Here is a 10,114-nt window from a genome sequence, read left to right as displayed (position 1 = left end):
CCTCCCCTCCCCGCGCCCGTCCCAGTCCCCCGCGCCGTGCTCCCGCCGCCGCCTCACGGACCCTCACCTCGGCGGCCCCGGACAGCGCTCCCGCCCGCGGAGGGCTCCGGCGCTCAGCTCCCAGCGACCGGCGCCTCCTCTGGCTCCGCGGGACTGACAATGATGGGCGGGGCCAAGTGGTGACGTCAGCGGTCTGGAAGGCGGGGTCTTTGTGATGGGCGGGGTTGGTCTGCAGGCCCCGCCCCCTCCGTCCTTTTTTCTCTTCCCAGGACTTAGGCTCCACCAAGTTTTTATTGCCTCCCTAGCTAGGTCCTGTGGTAGGCGCCCTGGGAAATCGAAATGGGAGACAAGACTTCCTGATTTCAGGAGGGGCACTTTCGGCCCGCGTGGTGGCTCACGTCCGTAATCCCAGAATTTTGGGAGGCTGAGGCGGACGGATCGCTTAAACTCAGAAGTTCGAGACCAGCCTGGGCAATATGGCGAAACCCCATCTCTATAAAAAAATACAAAAATTAGCCGGGCGTGGTGGCGCGCGCCTGTAGGCTAAAGTAGGAGGATCGCTTGAGCCCGGGGATGTAGAGGCTGCAGTGAGCCGTGATCGTGATCGTGCCACTGCACTCCAGCGTAGCTGACAGAGTGAGACCCTGTCTCAAAAGAAAAAAAAAAAAGCTGGGCACTCTGAAGGGTTGTGAGGATTGAATGAGATAATCAATGGAAAGGTGCTTAGCCTAGAACCTGATATGGAATAATCACTCAACAAATGCTATTTCTCTTACTCCGCAAATGCAGAAAAGGAACTCAGCTCGGACTCAGGAGGCATGGGTTCCAGTTCCCCGCTCTGCTATTCATTCGTTGTGTGACGCTAGACAAGTACTTTCCCATCTATGTTCCCGACTTTCATCTTCTTTAAAATGGGAGGGGGGAATAACCAGATGATCTCAAAATCCCCTCCGATACTTCTATGACATACTTCCTTTAAGTCTACTATCTAAAAAGCACCTAGGGCCCTGAGAAGTCGGGAGGAGGGCTTTGAAGACAGCCCAAGACCCACACCCAGCAGAGTACAGGACACAGCCAGAGACTGCTCTCGCTGCCGATGCCCTCCCACACGCTGGCAACATTCACAAGCCAGGACACAGATGGGCTGAGGGCTGCTTCCTCTCTGACTACAGCAGCATGGTTGGTCTCTTGAGATATCGCTTGTGTAAGCTCTTTATTGCCTATGGAATAAAGGCCAAAGCCCTGGCCTGGTATGATCACTTCTTACCTTTACACACGCGCGAGCGCGCACACACACACACACAGTTTATCCAGACTTCTCTTAGCACACCCACTGCTTTCCCACATTTGACTCTTTGCTCAAGCTCTTCCCCTGCTGTCTCACCTCCCAGCTTCTCCCAGCCAGAAGGCAATCCTCCCTGTTCTGAGTACCCAATAACATTGTGTTTAATCCTCACATGGGCATGAACACTACAACTTATAACGAACTGACCTTCCATTTGTTTCTTAGCACTCCCTGGAGGTCAGAACCCACACATGTTTGTGGAGCTGAAGCTTTGATGCCAGAAAACCCTGGGATCATATGTTCTGGAGTCATACTGGCTGTCTCTGAGCCTATCTTCTCATCTGTAAAATGGGGATAATAATGTAGTCTCGTGGAACATGTTTGTTTTAAAATTACCTAACATACTTTCTGGAAAGCATCAGGCACAGTGTTCCACAATCAATATGATTGTCATTCTTATTTTCTTTCTTTTTTTTTTTTTTTTTTTTTTTGAGATGAATTTTCTCTCTTGTCTTCCAGGCTGGAGTGCAGTGGCGCGATCTCAGTTCACTGCAACCTTCGCCTTCCAGGTTCAAGAGATTCTCCTGCCTCAGCCTCCCAAGTAGCTGGGATTACCGGCACTCACCACCACACCTGGCCAATTTTTGTATTTTTAGTAGAGATGGTGTTTCACCATGTTGGCCATGCTGGTCTCAAGCTCCTGACCTCAGGTGATCCACTCACCTCGGCCTCCTAAAGTGCTGGGATTACAGATGTGAGCCACCACGCCCAGCCCCTGTAGTTCTTATTTTCAATAGTATTATATTGACCAGGCATGGTGGCTCATGCCTGCAAATCCCAGCACTTCGGGAGGATCACTTGGGTCCAGGTGGGTGGATCACTTGAGTCCAAGAGTTTGAGACCAGCCTGGACAACATGGCAAAACCCCGTCTTTACAAAAAATACAAAAATTAGCCAGGCCTGGTGGTGCCCATGCAGTCTCAGCTACTCAGGAGGCTGCGGTGGGAGGATCCCTTGAACCTGGGAGGTGGAGGTTGCAATGAGCCATGATAATGCCACCGCACTCCAGCCTGGGTGACAGATCGAGACCCTGTCTCAAAAATATATATAATTATTGTATGTTATATATATATTATATATACAATTACTATCATCGGTATTATTTCTAGTTCGTAACACCACACAGCACCTCATTACAATCCACTAAATCATTTCACGTGAAAGACTTTAGGGTTTTGAGAAAGGAAGAGGCTTGCTGAAAGTGGCCCTGCAAAGCATTCCCACTGGAACAGAGACCAGCACTCCAGTCTGCAGACCCCAGATGGATGCTGCAGTCACATCTGATGCCCCAGGGCATCTCTGTCATTCAGCATGCCTCCAAGCTGGGGTCAGCGTGGGGTTCTCTCTGAGAGTTCTTTGCGGCACAGCTGACCCATTTCTGCTTCGCGCCTTTCTCCTCTCACCTTCTTTACAGAGACGTGGGTCTGTGTTAAACTGCCCTTGGCACCTCTGCAGGCCTCTAGGAGAGCTGCAATGAGGCACTGGGCGTTTCCAGAGCACTGGCCTGTGGGAGGAGGGGAAGAACTTTGGGGTTCTGATTAATTTCCTATGCTGTAGGCAGGCACATGGGTGTCCTGAAATGCCTGGCCTGGTCCTCAAAGGCCCCTAATAAATTATAGCTTATTTTTAGAAAAAATATTCAAAAACACCACTTCCTGTGAAAAGTAAGCATGGCCGTAAGATTGCTGGAGGCAAAGGAAGGGCCTTTACTGAGTTGCTCCTAAGGGCTAAAGCCGATTCCAAGTACTACAAACCCTTGGAAGGAAGAATCCAGGACATACCAGGGAGGTTCTGAAGAAAGAACTTTCTCCCCAGGACCCATGATCCCAGCAACCACTTATTCATTTATTCATAGCAAAACCTTTGGCACAGGAAAGATCAGGATTCAAAAACCCAGCTCTGCCACTTACTAGTTATGTAATCTTGGGTTTTTAGGTCTCTGCACCTCAGTTTCTCATCTGCAAAATGGAAATAATAATACTACCTTTCTCACACAGTGCCTGTGAGGGTTAAACATCTGAAAGAGCTGCGTTCAGAGCCTGGCACCTAGTTCATGCCAGGATGTAGTGGTTGCTGTTACTATTTGAACATGTCCTCGTCCTCCCAGCAAGACCTCCCATATGCTGGACTCTGGACTGGAAGTAGGCCCTGCCCTCAAGAGGCTCCATATAGTAAAAGGAAAGGAATAGATTTGTATGATTAGGCAATAAAAGGTCTCTGTTGGGCATTGTTAAGTGAAAAGAGTGAGAGTAAGTTGCTGAATTACAAGTGTAGTAGGACCCTATAGTTATAATTTGTAATATATGCTTAGTATATGCATAGAAAAATATGGAGACTATAAACAACTAAATAGGCCAGGCTCAGTGGCTCACACCTGTAATCCCAGTGCTTTGGGTGGCCAAGGTGGGAAGATTACTTGAGACCAGGAGTTTGAGACAAATCTGGGCGACAGAGGGAGACCCCTGTCTTTACAAACAAAAAAAGAAATTTTTTTTTTTGAGACGGGGGTCTCCCTCTGTCGCTCAGGCTAGAGTGCGGTGGCACGATCTGGGCTCACTGCAACCTTCGCCTCCCAGGTTCACGCGATTCTCCTGCCTCAGCCTCCCGAGTAGGTGGGATTACAGGCATGACGCACCACGCCCAGGTAACTTTTGTATTTTTAGTAGAGACGGGGTTTCACCATGTTGCCCAGGCTGGTCTCAAATGCCTGGGCTCAAGCGATCCTTTAGCTTTGTCCTCCCAAAGTGCTGGGATTGCAAGCGTGAGCCACCACGCCTAGCCAAAATTTTATTTTATTTTTATTTTTATTTTTTTTGAGACAGTCTCACTCTGTTGCTCAGGCTAGAGTGCAGTGGTGAGATCTCAGCTCCGCCTCCTGTATTCAAGCAATTCTGCCTCAGCCTCCTGAGTAGCTGGGATTACAGGCATGCAACACCACACCCAGTTAATTTTTGTAATTTTAGTAGAGACGGGGTTTCACCATGTTGGTCAGGCTGGTCTCCAACTCCTGACCTCGTGATCCGCCCACCTCAGCCTCCCAAAGTGCTAGGATTACAGGTGTGAGCCACCACCAGGCATGGTGGCTCACACCTGTAGTCCTAGTTACTCTGGAGGCTGAGGAGGGAAGATTGCTTGAGCCCAGGAGTTGGAGGCTGTAGTGAGCTATGATCTCTGCCCTGCACTCCAGCCTGAGTGACAGAGAAAGACCCTGTCTCTAAAAAAATAAATAAATAAATAAGAGCTAAATAGAGAAACTTCAGGGTTTTTCTTCTTTCGCTTTGCTGAGTTTTGTTTTGTTTCTGTTTTGCTTTTTTTTTTTTTTTGAGATAGAGTCTCACTTTGTCACCCAGACTGGAGTGCAATGTCATGATCTCGGCTCACTACAACTCCACTTCCCACGCTCGAGTAATCCTCCTACCTCAGCATCCCACGTAGCTGGGATAACAGGTGCCCGCCAACACACACACCCAGCTAATTTTTTTGTATTTTTGGTAGACATGGAGTTTCGCCATGTTGCCCAGGCTGGTCTCTATCTCCTGAGCTCAAGTCATCCACCTGCCTTGGCCTCCCAAAGTACTGGGATTACAGGTGTGAGACACTGTGTCCAGCCTCCTTTGCTGTTCTGTCTGTGCATATAGTGAGAACTTTCAAAAAAGACTTTGCTATGGAGGGGAAAGGGGGTAAAAACACAGCTACAAGGTATACCAGCAGTGGGCATCTGAGCCACCTGTGCATACTGCAATAGAAAGTTCCACAGATCCTATCTCCTTCTTCATGGGGTTCCAGGAAAGCCCATGCCGAGACAATTTTCACTTCCTCCCCTGACCCAAGACCTTGGTTGCATTTGAACTTTCAATGCTACAAGCCAAAAGTAAGACACCTAATATAAGTCCCAGGAACCATGACAAGGCCAGGACAAAAAGACTTTTAAGCAGGCAGAATTTTTTTTTCTCCCTGTCTGTATTAGTTAGAATTCTCCAGAGAAACAGAACCAATAGGAGTATATATATCTATGTATATAAAATTTACTTATTATGAGAATTGGCTCACAAGATTATGGAAGCAGAGAAGTCCTACAGTCTGCCTTTTGCAAGCTGGAGAACCAGAAAAGATGGTGGTGCTAAGAATGGGGGTTTGTGGGCAGGGAAGTGCTGGTATAAGTCTTAGGGTCCAACGGTCTGAGAACCAGGAGCTCCAATGTCCAAGGGCAGGAGAAGATGGATGTTCCAGCTCAATGAGAGAGAGCAAATTTTCCTTCCTCCTCCTTTTTGTTCTGTTGGACCCTCAGTGAATTGGATCATGCCCACCTACACTGGTGGAGGCAATTTTCTCTACTCAATCTACCAATTCAAATATTAATCTCTCCTAGAAATATTCAGAAATAATGTTTTACCAGCTATCTGGGCATCCCTTAGCTCAGTCAAATTGACACGTAAATTCACCATCACACTGTCCTATGTCCCTTCCACACCTTCCAAAGAATCACAATATGTCAGCACCTTGTGTCTACCATGTCTAAACTTGCGCTTTCATTTTCACTCATTATATCTTTCTGCAATTTAATTTTTTACAAGGAGTAGTATTACTGTGTCATCAGAAAAAAGGCAGTAAAGACATACATAAAAAGAAAGCTAACCAAGCTGGAGTTGGCTCACTTTTGTTGGTTTGCAAACAATAAATGATTACCCAGTATGATTGAGGCCAGTGCAAAGTCTGCCAAGAATCATAGAAAGTGAGAATAGGAAGGAATAAAATCGCCCTCAATCCTCCTATCATCCCCCGAATGGCATGATTTTAAGTTCTCTCTATTCCTTTGCTCCCTCATGTTTCACGACAACCATTACTACGTGTATTTCATTCACTCACTCATTCATTCATTCATTCATTCCACAAACATTTATAGATCCTTTATTCTGAACCAAGAATCATGCTGGGTACTTTACATATACTACCTCTTAAAGGTTATAGGGGTCATTATTGCTAGTATATTGCATATACGATCTCTTAAAGGTTATAGGGGGTCATTATTGCTACTATCTTGCAGACTGGGAAAACAAGGCTGAGACAGGTAAAGTCATTTACTGGTCACACATCTAGTAGAATCTAAACCAAGACATGTGCAACATCAAAGCCCAAGTCTGGGAGGAAATGGGCTGTATTCCAAAGCAAATAAGCTATGCACTCAGGCAGCCATTATTGGTCAGGTGGCTTTGGGCAAGTCATTGAACTCTTCTCAGCAGTAGTTTTGCCACCTCTGCAGAATAAGTGTATACCCAGCTATTGCATGTAAGCTAAGTGCTTTGTAAATCGTAACACATAATACAAAGGAAAGGCATCTCAGCTCTTCAGGGACTAGGTCTCACTCATCTTTGGACCTTTTGGTGCTTTCCCCGCTAGTATTTGCCTCCATTAGTGTTCATCCCCCATTACCGCACTTAGGACAGTTTTCCTCGTTTGCATCTTATTTCCCCCTCCAGCCTAGGACTTCCTCAACAGCAGGAATGATGCTTATTAATTTCTGATCCCTTTCTGCCCCTAGTACCGTGTCTGGCCTGCATCCCTCCATTCCTTTGCACTTTTATTTATTTCATAAGAAATGGCTGAGTGCCTAACATGTGCCAGGCACTACACAGACTGTAATACAGCAAAAGTCCCAAGTTTCCTGGACTGCAGGAGTGGAGAAACAGGACAACATTAAATACAATTACTTAATAACAATTCCATTAAGTGCTGCAAAGAATCAGGCGAGATGCCAGAAGGGATTGGGGGATGCAGGGTGGGGACCTAACTGAATTGAGGAGCCAGAGAAGGCTTCCTAGAAGAGGTGGCCTGGAGGCTCAGAAAGGGTAAGGAACATGCTCAAGGTCACACAGCTGGTAAGTGGGAAAATTGGGATTTTAACCCAGGAATGCCTGAGTCCAAAGCCCATACTCTACTAAAAAGCACTGTCTTTTATTTCCTCCACCTTTTACTTCCTTGACTTTTTTTTTTTTTTTTTAGATGTAGTCTTGCTCTGTCGCCCAGGCTAGAGTGTAGTGGTGTGATCTCGGCTCACTGCAACCTCCACCTCCTGGGTTCCAGTGATTTTCATACCTCAGCCTCCCGAGCAGCCAGGATTATAGGCGTGTGCCACTCCACCCAGTTAATTTTTATATTTTTAGTGGAGATGGGGTTTCACCATGTTGGCCAGGCTGGTCTCAAACTCCTGACCTCAAACGATCTGCCCATCTCAGCCTCCCCAAAAGTGCTGGAATTACAGGCATGAGCCACCACGGCCTGGCCCCCTACTTCCTTGACTTTTATTGATGAGAAAGGAGTAAGGCCTATTCAAATGAATGCACTAAAGCAATATTTTTTCCCAGCTTTTGGGGGATCACAGATTCTTTTGAGAATCTGGTGAAATCTGTGAAACCTCTCTCCAGAATTCCATGTATACAGACAGACCCACAAAATCTTGCATACAATTTCAGGGAGTTCATAGCTATCCTGAGGCCCAGGTTTAGAACTAATTCCATGGAGGACCATCGGACCCTATAGTGAAATTGTCAGAACCACAGAAAGAGACACCAGGACCCCATAAAGAGCTCAAATCCCCAGAGAGATCTCAAGATCCTACAGGAAGAGTCTCAAGATCCAGTAGAAAGATCTGGGATCCTGTAGAGGCCCCCAAGTTGCTACAGAGTAACAGCTGGGGCTTTGCAGAAATATTCTCAAGAGGTTATAGGCATAGAGGAACCTCAACCTCTCATGAAGCTGGAGTCCTCATAGCGGGCTTGGAGAGCTATAATTTTGGGGATTTTTCGTTTTTTGAGATAACGTCTGACCTCTGTCGCCCAGGCTGCAATGCAATGACACAATCACCCCTCACCACAGCCTCAAACTCCTGGGCTCAAGCAATCCTCCTGTCTCAGCCTCCAAAGTGGCTGGGACCAGAAGCATGTGCCACCATGTCCAGCTAATTTTTAAATTTTCTGTAAGGATGAGGGGGTCTCACTATGTTTCCCAGGCTGGTCTCGAACTCCTGGAATCGAGATCCTCCCACTTCGGCCTCCCAAAGTGGTGGGATTACAAGCGTGAGCCACCATGCCCTGCAGAGAGCTATAATTCTTAACCCTTGTTGGATCACTGACACCTTTGGAACTTCGAAGAAAAATGCAACACACACAACATGTTACACAATTTCAAGTAGTTCACAGACCTCTGAGAGGCCATTGGTAGCCCCTGGGTACAGAACTCCGGTTCTTGAGGAGCTGCAAGAATGTAACCCCCGCCCCCCAAACACCTCAAAAACCTGGAGCAGAACCACAGATGCGAGGCACAAACTTTAGGGTAAAACAGACCCCGAGTTGCATCCCGGCCCTGCCGTTTACTAGCCGTGACCTTGAACACCCACCTAGAAACCCTCAGGCCTCAGCATCTCACCATCCAAAAGAGAGGGCTGGACGCCCTTCCCTCCCCAGCCCGGCCCCCGCGGCATGCGCTCCGTACCCGGTGGGGCGCTGACGCTTGACAGGACTCAGCCTCTCTCCCCTCCTGCGCCAGTGAGCCATGAATCCGGCTGCAGCACTTTGTGAAATACAAACGGGCCGACTGCACCAGGCGTGAGGGAGGCGGGGGAGGGGGCCGGCGCGTTCGCCGTTTGCCGCAGTGACAGCTCCGCGCAGCCAGCCAGCCGCGGGTCTGGGAAGCCGCCGGTGCCGGGCGCGCTCTCGCCTTTCCCACCCACCAGGCAGGGCGTTCCCGCCAGCCGGCTTCCTGCAGCCGAGGGCCGGGGAGGAGGGACGGCGCTGAGGGGCCGCAGGGCCTGGCAGGCCTGGTTCCTGGCTTTCTCTCCGCGTTTCCTGAGCAGGACCGGCCGGGGGATGGGACCCAGAACAAACCTCCTTCCCCAAGAGCGCAGCCAGGAAATCGCGTCCTTATTAATCAGGTTCCTCCTCTGCGCGCTGAACGGGGCTGGTTTCCGTCCGCGATCGAGTGGCCATGGTGCGACCCACTTATCCCAGAAGGAAGCGGAGAGACGAAATGGCAGCTCCCGACCCCACGACACAGCAAGATTCCAACCCCGTGATGTCAGTGTTAACTCCATCCTACGGATGAGAAAGCTGAGGCTTTGAAAAATGAAGTGACTTATCCAAGGTCGTCATAAAAATATTACTACTAATAAAATAACGTGCTTACTACATACCAGGCACTGTGCTCCAGGTATATTTTGTCACTGGGTTCTTTAATCTATGAAGATAACTGTTGTTCCTAATTCATAAATGAGGAAACAGAACCAGAGGCCAAGTGGCAGCTCCAGTGACGCACAGCTACAAAATAACAGAGCTAGGAATTAAACTCCAGCCTCCTGTTTCCAGAGCTCAGCCTTTCTCTATCCTGCTTCTGCATTTCAGTTGAGTAACCATGACCTTGTCTCATGTGTTTCTGGGTCCTCAGAGCCTTACCGAGAACTTGACATAAAGTAAGTGCTCAGAGGTGACTAAGGGAACCTTACATGGAAGTTCACACTTAGAAGGACTGATAGGAGGCATCTGTCCACGTGACCCCTTCTAGCCCCTCAGCCAAGTGAAAATTTAGCCTCTGCCTGAATACTTGCTATCATGATAAGCTCTCCCCCTCCGCACACCCCATCCCATTCCCTTGTTGGACAAATACATTTGGTTTAAATGTAAATGCTCCCCCTTTTTTTTTGAGATGGAGTTTCGCCTTGTAGCCCAGGCTGGAGTGCAGTGGCACAATCTTGGCTCACTGCAACCTCCACCTCCCGGG

At 48.3% G+C, this 10,114-nt stretch overlaps 1 protein-coding gene across 4 annotated transcripts in view; it reads right to left on the bottom strand.

The window, feature by feature from the left end:
* The window catches only part of LUZP1 (leucine zipper protein 1), a 97,593-nt gene extending 88,179 nt beyond the window's left edge, over window positions 1-9,414 (bottom strand). Inside the window, exon 1 of one of the 4 annotated variants that reach the window (XM_017886508.1) lies at window positions 9,226-9,414. The gene's annotated coding sequence lies outside the window, so the exon portion shown is untranslated. The other 3 variants (XM_017886507.1, XM_017886505.1, XM_017886506.1) reach the window with 3 other exon arrangements.
* Between the last annotated feature and the right edge of the window lie 700 nt (window positions 9,415-10,114).

The sequence above is a fragment of the Rhinopithecus bieti genome, unplaced genomic scaffold (assembly GCF_001698545.2).
Source record: "Rhinopithecus bieti isolate Rb0 unplaced genomic scaffold, ASM169854v2 scaffold_14826, whole genome shotgun sequence".
Classification (NCBI taxonomy): Eukaryota; Metazoa; Chordata; class Mammalia; order Primates; family Cercopithecidae; genus Rhinopithecus; species Rhinopithecus bieti.
This window is presented reverse-complemented; position numbering and strand designations above follow the sequence as displayed.